The 22,958-nt window shown below is 41.6% G+C and overlaps 1 protein-coding gene across 2 annotated transcripts in view; it reads right to left on the minus strand.

The window, feature by feature from the left end:
• VIT (vitrin) overlaps positions 1–22,958 on the minus strand; it is a 118,847-nt gene that overhangs the window by 95,107 nt on the left and 782 nt on the right. The gene's annotated exons all lie outside the window — the stretch shown is intronic.

The following is a 22,958-nucleotide window of genomic DNA, read 5'->3' on the forward strand; positions in this document are numbered from 1 at the left end:
TTTGCTAATTTCCAGCAACAGCTGTAATGTGTTAAATTTCCCAATTAAGGTAGTTGACCACTAGCTAAGTAAAAGGAAAATGTTTTTTTCCTTCAAAATAGAAATAATCATACCCTGTATATGATCGGCAATTTGACATTTAATTAGCTGACTTGTATTTTGGAAATAATGTGATAACAAGTAAAATTTTTTTTTTGGTCTTTTACTAGTTTGAGAAGATGCAGATCAGCTCACATGTTTTCAGGCTTAAAATTCTAGCTCTCCTGTTGGGATAAATGCAGTATATTAATCTGCTTCCTGACCCACCTAATTAGCTTCACCAATTGGCTGTTGCCATCTGGCACTGGACTTTAAAAATTTTTTTTATTAATTAATTTTTTCATTGAAGGATAATTGCTTTACAATATTGTGTTGGTTACTGCCATACATCCACCATGAATCAGCCAAGATATACATATGCCCCCTTCCGCTCCCACTTGAATCTCCTTCCCACCTCCCACCCCATCCCACTCCTCTAGGCTGTCACAGAGCACTGGTTTGAGTTCCCTGAGTCATTCAGCAAAGTCCCACTGGCTATCTATTTTACATATGATAATTTATATGTTTCCATGCTACTTTGTCCATTTGTCCCACCCTCTCCTTCCCACAGTGTGTCCACAGTCTGTTCTCTATGTCTGTGTTTCCACTGCTGCTCTGCAAATGGGTTCATCAGTACCATCTTCCTAGATTCCATATATATGTATTAATATACAATATTTGTTTTTCTCTTTTTGACTTCACTTTGTGTAATAGGCTCTAGGTTCATTCACCTCATTAGAACTGATTCAAGTGTATTCCTTTTTATAGCTAAGTAATATTCCATTGTGTATAGGTACCACAACGTCTTTGTCCATTCATATCTGTCAATGTACATCTAGGTTGCTTTGTCTGTGAGTCATTCTAGATTTCTCTTTCTCTTGTCCTGCACATCTTTTCCATCAACCAAGACTGTTGACTCTACGTTCATAATTTATCCAGACTCTGACCACTTCATCCTATCTTTACCATTCCCATCTGGTCCAGGCCATGCCCCCTCTCACCTGGATTAAAGCAATTAACCTCCTAATTAGGCTGTCTCCTTCTTCCCCTCCAAACTGAAGTCCACACAGCAGCCACTGTGATCCTCTTCAAAGCAAATCAGTTCACGGCATTCCTCAGATCAAAACTTCCGTGGTTCTCTATCTTAGAAGAAAAGCCAAAATCCTGGCAAGTGGCTCAGGACTCCATGAGATTTGGCCACCTTTGGCCCTCTGACCTCGCTTCCCTCCATTCTCCTTCTCACTTAATAAGCTCTGGACACACTTCTCCCTTCAGGGTCTCTGCTGCTGCTGCTAAGTCACTTCAATCATGTCTGACTCTATGCAACCCCATAGATGGCAGCCCAAAGGCTCCTTTGTCCCTGGGATTCTCCAGGCAAGAACACTGGAGTGGGTTGTCATTTCCTTCTCCAATGCATGAAAGTGAAAAGTGAAAGTGAAGTCGCTTAGTCGTGCCAGACTCTTAGCGACCCCGTGGATTGCAGCCAATCCAGGCTCCTCCGTCCATGGGGTTTTCCAGGCAAGAGTACCAGAGTGGGGTGCCACTGCCTTCTCTGCAGGGTCTCTGCACTTACTGTTAACTCTACCTGGATGGCCTTCCCCCAGATCAGAACAGGGTTTGCTCCCTCATTTCTTTTAGGTCTTTGCTGAATGATATCTTCTCCTGAGATTTCCCCTAATCACTCAGCTTAAAATTGCAATCCCTCTCCCATCCACCATCAATTGGCACACCCTACCAAGTGGTGCAGGTGCTAAAGAATTCACCAGCCAATGCAAGAGACGCAAGTTCAACCCGTGAGTTGGGAAGATCCCCTGGAGAAGGAAATGGCAACCCACTGCAGTACTCTTGGCTGGAAAAATCCCATGGACAGAGGAGCCTGGCAGGCTATAGTCCATGGGGCCCCAAGAGTTGGACATGACTGAGTACCACCAAGCATCATCCTTTCCCTATTATCTTTTTTTTTTCCAGTCACTTACCACCTCTAACATACTCTGTACTTTGCTTATTGTATTTATTTATTGTTTGTGTTCTCCACTGGAATGCAAGCTCCATGAAGGCAGAAATTTTTATTTGATCTTTTATGGGCTTGATAAATATATTGAATCCATGAGTGAGTAGTTAGGGCTCTTTCTTTTCCCGAGGAAATTAAGAAAGGAAACAAAATGAAGACAATCTGTGAATACTCTAAAAGCTACTGAATTGTATACTTCCAGAGGTGTATTTTATGACGTGGATTGTATTTCAATAAGCATTATGAATAGTCAACAAAGGGAAGATGGAATTGCAGAGAAAAGGGCTCTCAGATCTGTCCTACAACTTAAGAAGGCATGGTAGACCTGACCTTCACACAAAGGGGTGGATGGATAAAAAACAACAGGATTCCAGGAAACATACTAACCCCAGAGGAAATATCCCACAAGTGCTGACTCATCAGTAATGGAGCGCAACCAGAATCACTTTGGTCTCTTAGAATCAGAATGTTCTGAGGTTTCTTTCTTACCACTGCATTTTCTCTCTTTGCTTGGCTCATTTACTCACACATTTCAAGTGTAAATATGCCTTTTGAAATGTGTGAAAAAAATTCAAACCCTTTCTTAGCCTTTACAGAAATGAGATAAGGATGACCACCAGTATTGTTAAACAGTTTCTGCAGGCAGTTCAATGTCAAGGAGCTGTGGGGTACACAGCGATGTTGGAAACTTACTATCTCATGTGCTCACCAGGTTTATAGCAAAAACAGAATAGAGGTTTCCAAAAGAATGAGTTACTGATTCATAGATTTATAAATTGTGAGGGGTAATATAGAGTTCTGAATATGAAGTTCTGGTAAGGTAAAGGAAGGCTGATTGTGAGATAAAAGTATGCATAAATAGAGTAGCCAGCCAATTTAATTAAATCTCTTGCTGCCCAGAATTGGAAAAGAGCCCATCATTGGTAATAAATAATAATGCCACCTTATTTTGTGTGGTTCTTTAGTGTTTTTCCTCCATTTTTTAAAAAGTATGATAAAATACAAAAATGTAAAATTTATCTTAACCATATTTAAGTGTACACTTCAGCAATATTAAATACATCCATAAAATACTATCATCACCATTATCCATCTCAAGAATTCTTCTTGTCTGTAAAATTGAAACTCCAGATCCATTAAACAGTAACTCCCCATTCTTCCCCTTTCCCCAGCTCCTAGAAACTGCCATTCTAGTTTCTGGCTCTATGATTTTGACTATTCTAAGTACTTCATTTACAGTATTTTCTTTTTGTGACTAGCCTATTTCAAATAGCATAATGTTCTTAAGGCTCACTCATATTGTAGCATATGTCAGAATTTCTTTCCTTTTTTTCGGCTGAATAATTCCATTGTAGGTATATACCATATTTTCCTCATCTATTTATCCACTGATGGACACATGGGTTGCTTTTGTGTTTTAGTTATTGTGAATAAAGTTGCTATGTACATGGACGTAAGACTATTTGAGACCCTGTCTTCAATTCTTTTGTGTCTATACCCAAAAATGAAATTATTGGATCATATGGTAATTATATTTTTAATTTTTTTTTGTGGAAACTCCATACTGTTTTCCAGAGTGGCTGTATTACTTTACATTCCCACTAATATGTGGACAAAGGTTCTAGTGTTTCTACATTTTCCCAGCACTTATTATTTTCTGTTTCTTTTGATAGTAGCAGTGGTAGTGTTGGTTGCTTAGTTGTGTCCGACTCTTTGCAACCCCACGGACTGTAGCCCACCAGGTTCCTCTGTCTATGGGATTCTCCAGGCAAGAATACTGGAGTGGGTTGCCATTCCCTTCTCCAGAGGATCTTTCCGACCCAGGGATCGAATCCAGGTCTCCTGTATTGCAGGCAGATTCTTTACTATATGAGCGACAGGGAGGTCATCCTAACTGGTGTGAGGTGGTATCTCATTGTAGTTTTGATTTGCATTTCCCTAATGATTAGTGATGTTGAACATCTTTTCATGTGCTTATTGGCCATTTGTACATCTTCTTTGGAGAAATGTCAGTTGGAGTCCTTTGCCCAGTTTTTTATTAGATTGTGTTTTGATTGTTGTTGAATTTTAGAAGTTTCTCTATACTTTCTGGATATTAATCCCTTACCAGATATATGATCTGCAAATATTTTTTCCCATTTGATAGGGTTGCCTTTTTATTCTTTTGAATAGTATTATTTGGTGCAGAAAATGTTTAAATTTTCATGGAGTTCAATTTGCTTATTTTGTTCTTTTGTTGTCTATGCTTTTGGGTGCCATATTCAAGAAATCATTACCAAACCCAACGTTGTGATGCTCTTGTCCTATGTTTTAAGAGTTTAATAGTTTTAGGTCTTACATTTAGATCTTTGATCCACTTGAGTTAATTTTTGTATATGGTATTTGGTAAGGGTCCAACTTTTTTCTTTTGTGTGTGGATATCCACTTTTCCTGGCACCATTTGTTGGAGAGACTGCCTTTTCCCCATTGAATGGTCTTGGCAAGAAAACCATTTAACAATATATATATAAGCATTAATTTGGGGGCTCTCTATTCTGTTCCATTGGTGTGTATGTCTGTATCTATGCTAGTCCTACAACGCTTCTCTTCTTTTTCAAGATTGCTTTAGCTATTCAGGGTCCTTCAATATTCCATATACATTTTTGTATTTTTTTCTTCATTTCAGCAAAAAGTGTCATTGGGGTTTTGATAGTGCACTGAATATGTAGATTGCTTTGGATAGAATTGATATCTTAACAATGCTAAGTCTTCCAATTCATGAACATGTGATGTTCCCACTTGTTTATACCTTCTTTAGTTTCTTTCAGTAATTAATGTTCTATAGTTTTCATTATACAAGTCTTTTACTTCCTTGGTTAAGATTAATTCCTAAGTATTTTATTCTTTTTGTTACTACTGTAAATGGAATTGTTTCCTTAATTTCTTTTTCCGATTGTTCATTGTTAGTGTATAGAAATGCAACTGACTTTTGTGTATTGAAGTTGGATCCTACTACTTTGCTGAATTCATTTATTAGTTCTACAGTTTTGTTGTGGAATCCTTAGGATTTTCTACATATAAGATCACATTATCTGCAAACAGAGATAATTTTATTTCTCCCTTTCCATGTGCATAGGTTAAAGTGGACTGTATTTTTACTTATTTTTCTTGCCTAATTGCTCTGGCTAGAACTCCCAGTACTGTGTTGAACAAAAGTGGTGAAAGCAGGCATCTTTGCCTTTCTCCTTATCTTAGAGGGAACACGTTCAGTCTTTCACCATTGAGTATGACATTTGTTGTGGATTTTTCATGTATGGCTTTTATTAGGGTGATTTTGCTTTCTCCTCTATCTAGTTTTTTGAGCATTTTTATCATGAAATGGTGTTGAATTTTGTCAGGTATTTTTTCTGCTTCAACTGAGATGATCGTGTGGTATTTTTCTCCTTCATTCTGTTAACATGGCATATTATATTAATTGATTCTTGTGTATGTAACCATCCTTGCATTATAGGAATAAATCCAATTTGGTCATGGTGTGTAATTATCTTAATATGCTAGTGAATTCAATTTGTTAATATTTTGTTGAGGATTTTTTGCAATCGGTGTTCATAAGAGATATTGTATCGATATGGGAAACTGTGCTTTCCTTTTCTTGTAGCATCTTTGTTTTGGTATCTATGGAATGCTGGTCTCATAGGATGAATTAAAAAGTGTCCCATAATTTTCAGTTTTTAGAAAAAGCTTGAGAAGAATTGATATTAGTTCTTCTTTAAATGTTTAGTGGAACTCACTAGTGAAAGCATCAGGTCCAGAGCTTTTCTTTGTTGTGAGATTTTTGATGACCGATTCATTCTCCTTACTAGTTATAGAACTATTCAGATTTTCTATTCATAGTTTAGTCTCAGTAGGTTCTGTGTTTTTAGGAATTTATTCATTTCATCTAGATTATCCAATTTGTTAGTATACAGTTACTGATGAAAAAAGTTAAAGTGTTAGTTGCTCAGTTGGTTTTTGACTCCTTGTGACCCCATGGACTGTAGCCCTTTAGGGAATTTCTGGCCATGAAATTCTCCAGGCAAGAATACTGGAGTGGATAGCCATTCCCTTTTCCAGGGGATCTTCCTGACTCAGGGATTGAACCTGAGTCTCCTACCTTGTAGGTGGATTTTTTACCGTCTGAGCCACCAGATAAGCCCAGTTATTCATAGGACTCTCTTATAATATTTTTGTTGTATTTATGTTTAACTGAAGGATAATTGCTTTACAGTATTGTGTTGGTTTCTACCAAACATCAACATGAATCAGGTTTACCCATGTCCCCTCCCACTTGAGCATCTCTCCCACCTCCCTCCCCATCCCACCCCTCTGATCTTTTTAATTTCAGTAGCAGTGGTTGCTTCAGGGAAAGAGAACTGGGCAAATGGTGATCAGAGATAGGAGCGCATTTTATAGTTTTCTTCCATTCAAATCTTTAACCTGTGCACATATGTTAATAAAACAAATTGATAAAATGATCTCTCTTGTGAAGACTTAACATAGACAGACAGTGTTGATACCAATGAGAAGCTACAGTAACCTCCGAATCCTCCCCTTGCTTTTTTTTTTTTGCTCCAGATCACCTTTCCCTCTGGTTGGAAACGATCACCTTCCTAAAACACAGCTCTGACTATGCATTCACCTCCTCCAGATTCTTCACAGTCCATTCATCCTCTGCAGAATAAAGCCCAAATTTCTGAATGAACTTTTCATGAAATGGCCCAACTTATAATACTTTGCAAACCGTCTCACTGCAGGTCGCTTCTGTAATCCTCTCCTTTGACCCTGGCACACCTCAGCCCTTTGGTCCTTTCTCTACACCTTGCACATTGGAGTCTTAGCTCATGCTCTTGTTACTGTTCTTTTTGGAATATGTTACCACCCCTCATCTGCCTCTCAAGCCTGTCTGTTTTTCACGGTTTGCTCATGGGCCACTTCTATTTAAATCTTCCCAATCTCCTGAAATCATAATTCATCTTCATTCATGCATGCATTTAATCATTTAAAAAAAATCATCTGTGTACCCTATGTTCAGCAGAGAGGAAGAAGGGTCAGGTTTTATCAAGTTGCTTTAGGTCTTCTAGAAACAAACTGCTGCATTCATCATAACTAGCATTAATTGAGCACATACTAAGTGCCAGTAATGTATTAACTCATTTAATCTTCACAACAACCCAACAAAGTGGGGGCTATTTCTTGCCTTAATTTGAAAGGTAAGGAATTGAAAGCATGCAGAAGTTAAGTGCTTTGCCCAAGGTCATAACCTGGAAAGAGGAGGAGTTGGAATTCAAACCAGGTATTCTGAGTGCAGAGGTCCAGTATTTCATTTCACTACTTGGCATAGATATTTCATAATAAGCAAGTGCGCTTCCCTCATTTACATTCTGATTTGGTTGGTCTGAGTTGAAATCAATATTGTTTTAAAGTTCCCCAGGTGACTCCGCTGTGCAACCAGAATTCAGAACTTCTGCTGTTGGGGATGTGGTGATGGCATAAAGGGTAGATGATTAAATAGTCCTGGGGCATGAGGATTGGAAGAGGCTTCAATTAGCTTAACTGGAGATTGGAAAACAACGAGGGGTGAGGGAAGGACAGGACATAAGAGACAGAGGAGCTTCAGGAACTGGGAGCTGCTGGGCCAGGGTGGGAGAGGAGTCAGACTGTTAGAGAGGAAAGAAGGGGCCATGTCAGTCTTGAATGTCATGCCTGAAGAATGTGGAATTGATCCTTTAAGCAATAGGGAGACATGGAAGGCTTAAAAATTATTTTTGCATTCATCATTTTTAATAAGCCCCCTCGAGGCTTTCACGAGCCACTCACTTGAAGAAAATCTACCCTAGTGGATATGTAGGATTTATGTAAGGCTAGTGTTTGTCTGAGCTATGGTGCTACGTGGGGGAGCACCTAACAATGCCCTTTGTCCACAAGGCAGAAAGAACCAGTGTTCATTTGGAAACATTTAGTAGTTATGAGAGGCTTGTGCTATATTTTCAAAATGCCAAAAATCCCTTGAGGACAGACATCTCTGAATGGGGGAGGCCACATCTGTAGCCTTGCTTTCTCCACCTCTGCCTGATATAAAGCCTCAGCCATTTGTCAGTGATGTGGGTTGATCTGGTGAGGATGGAAAAAGGAAGGCTGGCACTAAGAGGGGCCTTTACAATGGGGAGGTGGCCTCAGCCTGCATGTAAAAGTTTATACAGATCGTATTCCTTTGGACTAAGCCCATAACACTGCATTTCCTGTTGCCATGACATCAGTGGTCACTGTTACAAACCCGAGGATTCTGCGAAGAAAGAGAATGAGCCAGAGAGGATAGTGGTTTTTCTTATTTCCCTTCTTGTTCCAGTTCTTTCATTCTTTTATCTCAAGGAAATGCCTAAAGAAAAGTGCAAGTCAATCAGGCAAGGAAGGCAGGAAAAATTTTGCTTTTTCTCAATATCAAGGCTCCTAAGAATACACCAGACTCCTTGAAGATATGCTTAGAATCTGAGTCAAGCTGTCTGGACTGGACACTGTTATTGCCTGGCAGAGTACCTGCTAGCTGGCGTCCTTCTTCCTAACATAACCCCAACTTGTTAAAGGGAGTGAATGCCACCAGAGGGCTCCAAGGAAGCGGGTCCATCCCCAGCTTCTGTTGTGGATCTGACTCCAAGTCTATGCCAAGGATGATTCCATATATGCATATATTCCACCTTGCTGGTGGTTGCTTCAGGACTGTAAGCTTGAGCCCGTCAGCACAGGGCCCTCGCCAGCTGACCATGACTACTCAAGGGGCGGGCTGTGTCCCAAGTTGAATCAGACCAATAGAAAGGGAAAACTTAAATTCTTTGTTTTTCAGGATAAGGTTCTCCTGTTGGACATGAATAAGGGGGTGGGTTGTTACCAGTATGCTGGCAGCTATGTTGTGACCATGAGGCAAGTTAGACTGAGGATAAAGCCAGCACAAAAAGGAGGCAGGCAGCCAAATGAATCAGAGAAATGAAGCTGGATCTCTGATTGTCTCATGCCTGGAGGCTGGGGCTACCCCTGGACTACCTATTCTGTGAGATAACAAATTTCCCTTTTTGGGGGGCTTACAGCTGAAAGATTATCCCTGACTGCTTTCTAACTCACCGTGCCTGGCCATCCAGTGAATTCAACTAGGGAAGACTGTAAGGATATGGGTTTATATCAGAATCTGCAGAGTGTTTTCTCAACAATTCTCTCATCCAAACCACCTAAGATCCTCTGGAGGCAGATGTAGATATTATCTACATTATCATTCTTATAATTCAGAGCAGTGAAGTGACTTGCCTGAGATCACACAGCTTATATCTAAGAACCGTGGCAGCCACTGAGAAAGAAAAACATGGTCTGCATGCCTGGGATGCTCTTGGTAGAAAAATGGGAGAAGGAGACCCAGAAATCATGCTGTCAGAATGTCCCTGTGGAGTTCTTGATGTACTTGTGACCATGGTTCATGACAAGGGGTGATTTTGCCCCCCAAGGAAGACTTGTCAAAGTTTGAAGACATTTCTGGTTGTCACAACCTGGGGCGGAGATGCTATTGGCATCTAGCAGGTAGAGACCAGGGATGCTGCTAAAGAACCTACAGCATACAGGACAACGTCCACAACAAAGAATTATTCAGGGACTTCATAGGTGGTCCAGTGGTTAAGAATTCACTTTGCAACGCAGGAGATGCAGGTTTGATCCCTGGTTGGAGAACTAAGATCCTACATGCCGCAGAGCAACTAAGCCCATGAGCTGCAACTATAGTGTCAGGGTTGAGAAGCTCTGATTTAAGAGAACGTTCATTTTTTCAGTGTATGTATCAGAATCTTACTGATGTTCCAATCTAGGAATTTTCCGTAAATATTATAGGTAATTTTTTTTTGATGGTTAAAGTGTATACTACTCAAGATCCCTTTTCCGAGATCATTTTTGATCACTATATCATTAAGGGAAAATCCTAAAGCAACGATATTCACCCCTGGGAAGCTGAGTGGATTAAAAGGCTCTTATGCATGTGTTCGATAATTGATACACGCCTATGCCATGAGATTCATTGATCCATGTGGGATGTTTCTACATGTCGCAGAACCAAAAAAGGAAAGCCCATCCTGGTGTGTGTGTTTCAGAGCATCATTTTGTACCTCGTTAAGAACCTGACATATGGTAATGCTTACCACATCCACAAAGGCTTCGACCAATAGTGATTTCCAGTGAGGTTGCAAACAGTAATTATGTTTCTGAAGTGGTAGTTTAGATCTTATATTGCCAGTGGGAAAAAATACTAGCTTGCAGGCATGCCCCCAAATGAGCTCTAAAGAACTCCTTCCAAGAGTTATTTATCCTCTGTAATGGAAGGGGGCAGGAAGAGCAGTAAATCTGGAGGGGGACAGGCAGAGGGCCTCAGTAAAAGGCCAGGTGGACCATGACTGCTCTTTGTAGTTACTCTGGAAACCGTTCTCACTTTAAATGGTTCTCATGGAAGCTCTGGAAGACGAGTTTCTCTCAGCAGCAGCATCTTTACCTAATACGTTTGACACTGGATTAGCTTTCTTCCTCCCAGCAAGTTCTCTCCCCTGGGCTCTGAGGTTTGTGGTTGCCAAGGGGCCGTCCACTGTTGAATCTGGAGCTGGGTATTTGGTTCAGTCCAACCGGGATCCCCAGGGCTTTAACTGGCCCAAATGCTCTGTGCTTTTTTGGTCTGCCTTCAATTCTGAGGCCCAGAAAAACATTTTTGGGTCTGGCACAACCTTCCAGCTGAGCTAGGAAGATGAGGGTGTGTCTGCAAGGTCCGTAGTGTTTTGCTGTCCGCCTCTTGGTAAAGAGTAGGTTAGTCTCAGATGACAGGGTCCAGCTCTCTGGCTGCGACCATGAGGCAGGCATGGGGCTGCGGGTCCCAGTGCATTCCTGGGATCCGCTGGAATTCCTGGGACCAGCAACCAGCAACCAGAGGCTTGGGGAGAGTGGGGCTTGTGGAGAAGGACTGAAACTGAGGCTGAGCTATTGATGGCTCTGAAGGATTAAGTCCCAGAAATTGGTGGGGACCAGCAGAAGAAAGAGAGTCGTTTAGAAGCAGGAGACCCAGATCTCCAATGGGAGCCATGTGGCCTCATGCTCCAGAGGTCCCCTGGGCCCATTCCCAGCTCTGTCCACTGTGGCTGAGCTGTCTGGTGGCCTGGATGTGGGATTGGTCCTTTGTTCCTCTTGAAGGAAAATTTTGGAAGCTTATAGTCCACTCAAATAATAACAATCATATCATTTGTTGAATGCTCACCATACATTGCACCGGTGTGATCTTATTTATTATGGTGATCCCATCAGGTTACTACTATTGTACCCATTTTTCAGGGTAGGAAATTGAGGCTCAGAAAACTTTAGCAAGCAATCAAACTTTAGTAAGCTATAATTAAGTTATGGAATAAGTATGTAATAGAATCCAGGCCTCAAACACTTAACCCCACTCACTACCAGGTTACCATCAAAAGATGGTTTTCCCTTCCTTTTTGTTTTGATGCATCTATCCTAGGCTTTTTGTAAATGTTCTGTGGACAATAGCTTAGAGGCATACTGTGAAATACATAGATTTGTGACAAAATAGTCTTAGTTATGAGGATTAAGAGATTTTTTTTGTTGTTTGAGAGTCATATTTGGACCTGAACTCACACACAGCTTTCTCCTTCTCACAAATGTTATTTAGAGTAAAGTGATGCACCAGGCCTATTTTTAAGTTTAACCAGGCATAACACACCCATCTAAATAAACATTTGAGAGTATTGTCATTGGCTGTGTAATGGGATGTTAAAATGGGATGAGCCTTTGTCTAAGTTTCAGCTGAAACCAAGTGCCAACTACTTCCCTGCTCCTAAGTGGTCTCCTTGCAGCTTCTCTCGCCATTGCCTGAGTGGGCGGAAGTGGGGAGACCACTGGCTCCCTTTCTGCATCTGGGGAGGCAGAGGAGGAGGGAACATGCCAACAACTATTCCTAAGGAAACCCTGCTCTCTAATCGCCAGCTACCCTCTTGGCTTCTACAACCACCTGTGTTGTATCTGGAGCGGGACGGATAGCCAGGGTCCTGGTTTTTGGTTACGTCCTTTGGAAGGCCAGCTTGGATGCCCAGTGACCAGTTGAAATGACTGAGTAGTTGTGTCCGTGGACTTGAGGGCACAGTGGACTCCTGATTAAGACAAAGAGGGAATAGCTCCTGGCAAACAAGACTACCTGTGTCAGAGTCAGCCGGGGGTGGCTCTCGGTGCCTCCTAAGCCAGGCCCAGGGAGGGCTCAGCAAAGGGCAGCAGAAAGCCACTGGACATTGCTCACCAGCTGCCCAGTGGCTGGGGGAGGAACTGTAAGCCCCCAGCCAGAGCAAACTCAAATGAAATAACGTCTGGGAACCACAGGCAAGGCGTCACTAGCAAAGTCAGGGGCATTTTCAAAGAACCCATAGACGTGCTCCCATGGGGACAAGAAAGAGTGGTATATGCCTGCCAAGCCCAGGGAACCTGGATGCCAACTCAGAACAGTGCCAACCAGTGAGGCCCTCTGTCACCTTTATCTTTCCTCTCTGCCTCTTCAACTCTGGAACTGAAAAAGCTACCATTAGCAGTTAAGGGGAAGAGTGGTAAAGATGCAATGCAGAGAAAGAAAATGCAAGCCTGCCTTTTCCCATTGCAGAAAGCAAGCCTGGAATGGGGGATGAAATTGTGAATGCCATTTGCAAGTTTTTAAGAATTACCTAAGTATCACTTCCACATTAATGACTGAACTGAGATTGTTGGCACGTGTAATGTGAGCAAGCTCTTTTAAAACACTCTGAGCATGGGACCTACTCAGATTTCTTCCAGGGCAGAAGCAGGAACTGTCCATAGATGGTGTGTGAGTGGGCATTTGGGGGTGTCTGGGTAAAATCTGGGAGCATTAGGATGGTACCCTCTGTGTCTGCTTTCCAAAGGACACCCTGGATCTCACCTTTTTTCTTCCTCCCCCAGCCTGCTCCCAAGTGTGGTCCAACCTCAGGGCCTTTGCACTTACTCTTCCCCCCTAAGAATCCAGAAAGGTTGCTCCCTGGCTTCCTTCACCTCTTTCTCAGTTTAAATGTCCCTTTATCAGACATTTATTGAACCACACATTGCAAATCATCACTGCTCTGTCCAGCCCCCTTATCCCACTTCCTGAAGTTTTTTTCACAGCCCATATCACCACCAGACTTAGACCTCTTATGTCTGTTTGCCCAGGCTGGCAGCTCTAGGAGGATGGAGACTATTTTGTTCACTGTTCCCAAGCACATCGAATTGTAGATGGTACATGGCAGTAATCCAATAAATATTTGTTTTGCTGTCATTGAATAGCTCTGCTTCCCCAGATTCCTTTTATTGTTCAGAGTACAGATCTATTCACCATATTCTAAAAGTGAATCTGGTCTGGGCAAGTTGACTTGTACCTTTATGTCCCAAGCATGTTTTCTCTGTCTAGGCTATAAAGGGGCCCAGAGGGACGGATTCACTTCTCACTGAGATGCCAGTGACCTGATCCCTTGGAAACTGTACATTGGGTGCCCCCAAAGGAATAGTTCCCCTCCTTTTTATTTCTGAGAAGAAAAAAATGCAGACATAGAATTCCTTCTCCCCATAGCCCGAAGGGTGATTTTTATGAATTTTTACCACATGTCCACACAAAACGTTAGTCTTTCTCTCACTATGGGAAAGAATTTGAGCAATTTTTACTAGAGTCTTGTCAAGGTAGAGACCCTTATCAGGGAAAATGATTTTCTGAAGCCGCCTGAATTGTAAGGCAGTACGATTCTTTCTTGATATTGATTTAAAAAAAAAATTGGAGTATAGTTGCTTTACACGGCGATGTCAGTTTCCGCTGTACAGTGAAGTGAAGCAGCCATATATATACATCTCCCCTCTTTTTCGGATTTCCTTCCCATTTAGGTCACTACAGATCCCCGAATCGAGTTCCCTGTGCTATACTATAAGTTCTCTTTAGTTATCTATTTTATAAGTAGATGTGCATATATGCCGACCCCAATCTCCCAATTCATTCCCCCTGCCTTTGCCTTCTGGTGTCCATATGTTTATTCTCTGTGTCTCTATTTGTTTTGCAAATAAGATCACCTATGCTGTTTTTCTAGATTACACATATGTGTGTTAATAATTAGTACTTTGATTCTTTCTGTGACTAATTACCAGTTTAACCCTAGAATGGAGATAAAGGATACCTTTTGGGAACTGGCTACTCAAAGAACTTGATAATGAGGCCCTGCTCCTTGGCCTTGCCCCTGAGAGTCTTCCCAACACACCAGAAAAGTGATTCTTAAGTCAGAAAATTATTCAAGAGTGACAGAAATAAAAACCCTCTCTTCCTAACAGCTTTCCCCTGTGACTTCCTGACCTCCACTCCATTCCATCAGTATTACTGGGAAGTCTATGTTTGCAAAGAGGAATGATTTTCTTAGAAATCTGACTTGGCTTGAAAATTGTATTTTTAGGGATGGCAAAATTAATTTGGTGCAGCAATAAAAGAACCAAGACCATGTATAATTGTTACCTGGTAGACTGATGATGTGAGCTCTGAAACTAGAATGCTTGGGTTTGGAGTTGAGCATCACCAGCTGTGTGACGCTGGACAACTTACTTCTCAGTGCTCAGTTTTCTGATCTGTATAATGGGAATCATGATCACCTATCTCCTATGGTAGCTGTTAGGATTAAATGAGTTGACAGATGAAAAGGGCTTAGAACAGTGCCTGGTACATAAAACTAACTCTCTAAGTGTTGGCAGTATTTACTGTTGTTAGGGTGATGGTTAATCATGATTACTATTATCATCAACATTCTCATAACCATCCTCCTACAAAACATGGCCCATTCAGGCTTTAGGACTTAGCAGAGGTAAAGCCACAAGTTGAATCTCTCCAGTAAGATTCTGCCAGGATTTGTTGTTGTTCAGTTGCTAAGTTGTATCTGACTCTTTGCGACCCCACGCACTGCAGCATGCCAGGCTTCCCTGTCCTTCACTATCCCAGAGTTTGCTCAGATTCATGTCCACTGAGTTGATGATGCTATCTAACCATCTCATCCTCTGCCATCCTCTTCTCCTTTTGCCTTCAGTCTTTCTCAACATCAGGGTCTTTTCCAATGAGTCGTCTCTTCACATCAGGTGGCCAAAGTATTGGGGCTTCAACTTCAGCATCATTCCTTCCAATGAATATTCAGGGTTGATTTCCTTTAGGATTGACTGGTTTGATCTCCTTGATGTCCAAGGGACTCTCAAGAGTCTTCTCCAGCACTACAATTCGAAAGCATCAATTCGGTGCTTAGCCTTCTTTATGGTCCAACTCTCCCATACATGACTACTGGAAAGACCATAGCTTTGACTATACAGACCTTTGTTGACAGAGTGATATCTCTGCTTTTTAATATACTGTCTAGGTTTGTCAAAGCTTTCCTTCCAAGGAGCAAGCGTCTTTTAATTTCATGGCTGTAGTCACTGTCCACAGTGATTTTGGAGCCCAAGAAAATAAAGTTTTTCACTGTTTCCACTTTTTCCCCATCTATTTGCCATGAAGTGATGGGACTTGATGCCATTATCTTAGGTTTTTGAATATTGAGTTTTAAGCCAGTTTTTTCACTCTCCTCTTTCATCCTCATCAACAGGCTCCTTAGTTCCTCTTCTGCCAATAGAGTGGTATCATCTGCATATCTGAGGTTATTGATATTTCCCCTGGCAATCTTGATTCCAGCTTGTGATTCATCCAGCCTGGCATATTGCATGATGTACTTTGCATTTAAGTTAAAGAAACAGCGTGACAATATATAGCCTTGTCATACTCCTTTCCCAATTTTGAACCAATCAGTTGTTCCATGTCCAGTTCTAACTGTTGCTTCTTGATCTGCATACAGGTTTCTCAGGAGGCAAGTAAGGTGGTCTGGTATTCCCATCTCTTTAAGAATTTTCCAGAGTTTGTTTAGATCTACACTGTCAAAGGCTTTTACATAGTGAATAAAGCAGAAGTAGATGCTTTTCCTGGAATTCTCTTGCTTTCGCTATGATCCAACGAATGTTGGTCTCTGGTTTCTCTGCCTTTTATAAACCCAGCTTGTACATCGAGAAGTTCTCCGTTCATGCACTGCTGAAGCCTAGCTTGAAGGATTTTGCGCATAACCTTACTAGTGAAATGAGCATAATTATATGGGAGTTTGAACATTCTTTGGCATTGCCCTTCTTTGGGATGGGATGAAAACTGACCTTTTCCAGTCCTGTGGCCACTGCTGAGTTTTCCAAATTTGCTGGCATATTGAATGCAGCATGTTCACAGCATCATCTTTTAGGATTTTAAATAGCTCAGCTAGAATTTATTGCCTCCACTAGCCTTGTTTGTAGTAATGCTCCCTAAGGCTCATTTGACTTCAGACTCCAGGATGTCAGGCTCTAGGTGAGTGATCACACCATCATGATTATCTGGGTTGTAAATACCTTTTTTGAATAGTTCTGCTATGTATTCTTGCCACCTCTTTTTAATTTCTTCTGCTTCTATTAGGTCCTTACCATTTCTGTTTTTCATCGTGCCCATCCTTACGTGAAATATTCCTTTCATCTCTCCAATTTTCTTGAAGAGATCTCTAGTCTTTCCCATTCTAATTTTTCCCTCTACTTCTTTACACTGTTCATATAAGAAGGCCTTCTTTTCTTGCTCCTCTCTGGAGCTCTGCATTAAGTTGGGTATATCTTTCCTTTTCTCCCTTGCTTTTTGCTCTTCTTTCCTCAGCCATGTGTGAAGCCTCTTTGGACAACCACTTTGGCTTCTTACATTTCTTTTTCTTGGGGATGGTTTTGGTCACTGCCTCCTGTACAATGTTATGAACCTCTGTCCATAGTTCTTCAGGCACTCTGTCTACTAGATCTAATCCCTTGAACCTATTCATCACCTCTACTGTGTCATCATAAGTGATTTGATTTAGGTCGTGCCTTCCTGGTATGGCCTAGTGATTTTCCCTACTTTCTTCAATTTAAACCTAAATTTTGCAAAAAGGAGCTGATGATCTGAGCCACAGTCAGCTCCAGGTCTTGTTTTTGATAGAGTTTCTCCATCTTCTGCTGCAAAAAATACAGTCAATCTGATTTTTGTATTGACCATTTGGTGATGTCTATGTTTAGAGTTGTGTTGTTGGAAAAGGGTGTTTGCTATGACCAGTGTATCCTCTTGACAAAACTCTGTTAGACTTTGCCCTGCTTCATTTTATATACTCCAAGGCCAAACTTGCCTGTTACTCTAGGTATCTCTTGACTTCCTATTTTTGCATTCCAGTCCCCTATGATGAAAAGGATATCTTTTTTTTTTTTTTTTATGTTAGTTCTAGAAGGGCTTGTAGGTCTTTATAGAACTGTTCAGCTTCAGCTTCTTTGGCATTGGTGGTTGGGGCATAGAGTTGGATTACTGTGATGTTGAATGGTTTGCCTTGGAAACGAACAGGGATCATTCTGTCATTTTTGAAATTGTACCCAAGTACTGCATTTTGAACTCTTTTGTTGACAAGAGGAATACTCCATTTCTTCTAAGGGATTCTTGCCCACAGTAGTAGATATAATGGTCATCTGAAATAAATTCACCCATTCCCATTCATTTTAGCTCACTGATTTCTAAGATGTCAGTGTTCATCTTAGATCTTCTGCTCGACCACATCTAATTTACCTTGATTCATGGACCTAACATTCTAGGTTCCTATGCAGTATTGTTCTTTGCATCTTTGTACTTTGCTTTTACCAGACTTTGGCCCAACTGTCTCATTCTTTCTGGAGCTATTAGTAGTTGCCCTCTGATCTTTCCCAGTAGCATAGTGGACATCTTCCAACCTGGGGAGGGCTCATCTTCTGGTATCATATCTTTTTGTCTTATCATACTGTTCATGGGGTTCTCATGGCAAGAATACTGGAGCGGTCTGCCATTCCCTCCTCCAGTGGAACACGGTTTGTCAGAACTCTCCACTATGACCCATCTGTCTTGGATGGCCCTGCATGGCATGGCTCATAGCTTCATTGGGTTATGCAAGCCTCTTCACCACAAGACTGTGTTCCATGAAGGGGCTGCCAAGGTTTGATTTTAGGATCCTTGGTGAAGGAACTGTGACCATAATTGGGCTGAGTTCTCCTTGAGCCCCAGACAGGGGACAGTTCTGTAGTTTTGTCCCTGCTTTCTCTGCTCAGAGATTTATAGGGATCTTTAGCCCATTCTCATGAAAATCTTCTAGATGACTGCCAGACAATAGGCTCAATTGAACAGCTAGGGAATGTTAAGTAGCGTTCCTAAAAAGAATTGAAAAAAGCATCTTGCAAAGTGACAGTGAAGCAGTGTGTGCATGCTCAGTCACTTCTGTCATGTCTGATTCTTTGCAACCCTATGCACTGTAGCCTGCCAGACTCCTCTGTCCATGGGATTCTCCAGACAAGAGTACTAGAGTGGATTGCCATGCCCTCCTCCAGATCTTCCCAACCCAAGGATCAAACCTGCATGTCTTATGTCTCCTGCATTGGCAGGTAGGTTCTTCAACTAGCGCCACCTGGGAAGCCCCGACATTGATGCAGACATGGGCCTAAATATTTTTTTAAGCTATAAGACCAAAATCAAACACAGCAAAATATTCTCTAAGCTGAATCTAAATCAAATGCATTTTTGCTCTGCTTTGTTTCAAGACCCTGTCTTGTGAATTTGACTCAGGAAGGATTCTGGCATCTCAGTTCCCCTTTCTCCCTCAGGGTATAAGCACCAGAGGAATGCGAGAGTGGATTCCAGTCACAACATCTGCCGGTGGGGGATTTGCTCTTTGCAGGTTGCCACATGATGTGCCACTTTTATGGGTCTCAACTCCAAGCATCGCCTGGTGCCTGCTGCGTGCATTTTCTAGGCAGCCTGGAGCATTTCTGATGGGCAATCTCTCAGGGTTTCTTTAAAACTTGCAGCCTGTTAAGTGGAAAAGTTTTCTAGTTGATTAAAAACAAGTTCTGAATCCAGTTTCCACAACTGTGTGTTTTGTGGTAACCATAGGAAAATGCAGTCAACAAGACTGAAATAGTCTTTGCTCTATTGAGAATACGATTTTGGCCCTTCACCTCCTGGTCTGTAAAGAACTCACCTAGATGGTCTCAGATTAACTTCAATTTAGGTGTGTGTGTGTGTGTTTTAGTTAAAATTCCCACTGGGTTCTTTTTCAATCTTCTCTGTCCCTTTGCTGAGCTTCTCATTTTGTTCTCCTGATTTGGTTAAATTATTTATCTGTTATTTTCTTGTAGCTCTCTGAGCATCTTTAGGAGAATTATTTTGCATTCTTTGTCAGGCAGTTCATGTATCTCCATTTCTTCGGTGTCAGTTACCAGAGGTTTACTGTGTTTCTTTGGAGGCAGCGTGTTTCTCTGATGCTTCATGATGCCCATAGCCTTGTGTGGATATCTATACATTTGAAGAAGTAATCATCTCTTTCCAACTTCATGGACTGACTTCTGTAAGGAAAGACCTTCACCTGTGAGAAGGGGCACACCAGAGTGTACGGTGACCCATCTAATGGTGCAGGTCTCTAAGTATGGGGGTTGTGAGGAGATGTGATAGCTTGACAGCTCAGGCCACAGCATCAACAACATCGTGGTCCCTGGAGAGGAGGGCAGAGGATCCACAGTGGCTGCAAGGGCTGTGGGAGTCCTCAGTGATGCCTTTAGAGGCTGGGGATCAGTGCAGGCAGTAGCAGTGGCTTGAGCCAGGAGTGTGCATACACTGGGTTGCAGGGTCAGCTGTCTGTAGGGTTGAGAGCCAGGGTTGGTAGCAAGGGTTAGGGCCAACCTTGGGTCAGGGCCCCTGGCTGTCAGCAAACACCCCTGTCGCTGCAGGATCTCCCCATGGGGTGTACACAGCAGCACAATCTGGTGAAGGGAGTTGGGCTGGGGGGGCACAGGTCAGAGCTGGAGGAACTAGTTGCAGGAGAACCCCACAGTCCAGGCCAGTGTAGGAATCAGGCCCTGGCTGTCTATGTGCAGTCCTGTGCCTTAATGAAACTTTAAGAGCTGGCACTATCAGAAAGCCATTTCCGATGGGGAGCCACGACTGGCCCTGGTCTCTCACTCGTTTCTTGCCCCATTCTCTGCCTGAGCAGAAGCTGCTCACTGCTACCTGCACAGGGAACGTTCACGTCTGTAGAAACTAGCAAATTCTCTGTGCACTTCTCTCTCTCAGCGTATATGTGTTCAGGGAGCCAGGAATTTTACCACCTTTTGCAAGCCACAGGGAAACACAAGTTTTGGCAGCCAGAAGGGGACCTTTGGAGATTCTCAAAATACAGACATCACAGAATGGCTGTGCCTCTCTTGATTTAATATTTGTTGAAATATTGATTAGTTCAGATCTCCTGCAAGATAGCAAGAATTTTCTAATAATTGAAAAAAAAATTTTGGGGCTGTATCACATGGCATTTGGGATTTTAGTTCCCCAGTCAGGGATCAAACCTGCACCCCCTGCATTGGAAGCACAGAAGCTTAACTGCTGGACCACCAGGGAAGTCCCAAGTTTCTATTAATTATATTAAGATCACATAGTTCCACGTATCTATTTGCTTATTACATCCAAAGAGTTAATGTTTAAAAGTTTGAAGAGGATTGCAAATGATTTCTTTAACAGCTGATTTAAGTTCTTCATTCCAGTCCCATACCATAAAAAATTACTTGCTAACATTTGGGTACTGACCAAGCTATAACAACTTATACCAGCTACAAGTTGAAGTTTTTTTTTTTTGCCACAGCCCTATGAGGTAACCACTAATAGTAGACTCTTTTTACAGATGAGAAAACTGAGGCCCAGAAGGTTTACAAAATTTGCCAAAGGTAACACATTTAAGAAGTGTCAGAACCTCCTGCCTGACAAGCCCCTTACAGGATCCATAGCGTAGGAGGGCCACCTGGCTTTTTACTTTACCTAAATTTAGATATTTGACATTATCGCCACATGAGGTCATACAGTCATAGAAATGCACCAGAGAACTAAAAGAAGTCAGAACCACACTGTCCTCTATGGAAAGATAAGTGTAAATATACGTCTACATATATTTATTTATACACAGGATTATACATACACACATACATGTATACACACTGGATTATATTTCATTAGCACAAAGTTATATTACTTTTCATTTTTGAGTGTGCTGAAGTCTTTAGTTAGGTGAGCACAGACATTTTCAATATATTGTAGGTTCCATTACCCTGTTTTGATTTTGTATCAATAGTATACAGAAAGTCTCAACAGTGAAATTGGTCTGGCCATGTCTTAGCATTGAAGATATTCCAGTGAATAGAACTATAGGATTAGGAAGGCAATTTCCTCACTTCTTTTGTGAGGAAATGGAGACACAGAGATGTTGAGTAACCTCCCCAAGCTCACACAGCTAGAAAGCCCTCCACTGACCGAGCAGTGAGCTCTGTCCTGCACCCACTGCTCTTGACCGCTGGCTCGTGCCTCCAAACTAGCCAGGAGAGGCTAAGTCGCACATGTGGGCATTGTTGTAGCAACATCCTAGAGGCCACGAAACGTTTATTTCACAACCAGTGACTCCTTCCCATGCATTCTTTTTTTTTTTTTTTTTAAATATCTGGGAAGAATGGTTCCATTTCTTTAGAACTTTTCACATTTCAAAACCCTTTTAAAACGGAGAATCCATATTGAACCCCCAGCCATCCTGGGAAGAAGGGTTGTATGCAGGCATTGCTTTTTCTATTTTTCAGACGGAGAAACAAAAGTCAAAAACTGTTACACACCTTTCTCAAGATAACACCACTAAACAGTGACAGAGCTGTGACTGTAATTTAGGGCTCCTGGCTTGGGACATGGCACGGAACCACGCCACTTTCCTGTCTAGCAGTATGTCTTACAGGAATTACAGATGGGAACAGCACAAGCATTTTTGTTCTCCTGATGCTATTCATAAACCATTCTCAAACCCAGTGTATTTTCACTGAAAGAAACTATTCTTCATGTGATCAACAACTTGGCAAAAAAGATAATTAGATCGTCTAACCGCTATTCATAAAGTAAACGCTATGTCAGGATAGATATTAAGCACTTTCAAAGTTCCTACCGTATTTCCTTTCAGGGGTGAGGTATAAGATATATTTAAATGAAGCTTAGTCTGGGAAACCAGCATATTGCAATTAAAAATGCAGCCCTTGTAGCCTTGCAATTCCTTGTCTAAAGTCCTTCAACAAAAGAGGGTATTTTAATTCAATAAATAAAAGACAGGCACTTCCAGCTTTCCTATGGGTGGAGTAGCTACTGCTTGCAGTTCGTACACGCACAACAGAGAAAATACACAAACAAATAGTATTTGATTTTTCTTGGCTACAGGCGATTTTCATCTTTCAAGAGACCGAAGGAAAAACAACCTTAGAACCTTACCACCAAAACTTCCAAATTTATTGCAACACAACGTAATGGCAAAATGCTATTTTCTTAGTGCTCACATTTTTGAATAACCACTATGGCCAAAAATGCCTGGTTTTATATTTACAATAAACCCAAAGAAAATCTTGAATTCCACTCTCAAAGCTGGGGATGGCAAAGATGCCGTGGGTTGTTCAGAGCAAACCATCGCGTCTAATTATTCAATCTTATCCTCTCTGTTTAACCTGAGCTTGAGGCATTTATTTCATGTTTATACTGGTTTAACACAAATCATGCTTGAAAGAGATTTCGTATCCTGTTTCCCTGTGTAAAGTTGGGCTACAATAGAAGACTTAACAATGCCGGCTGTTTCTTGGGCTTATCAGTTAAAGAAGCATTCAACCTAAGAAAATACTTCCAGTGTAAACAAGATACAAAATCACA

This window comes from Cervus elaphus, chromosome 11, assembly GCF_910594005.1.
Source record: "Cervus elaphus chromosome 11, mCerEla1.1, whole genome shotgun sequence".
Lineage (NCBI taxonomy): Eukaryota > Metazoa > Chordata > Mammalia > Artiodactyla > Cervidae > Cervus > Cervus elaphus.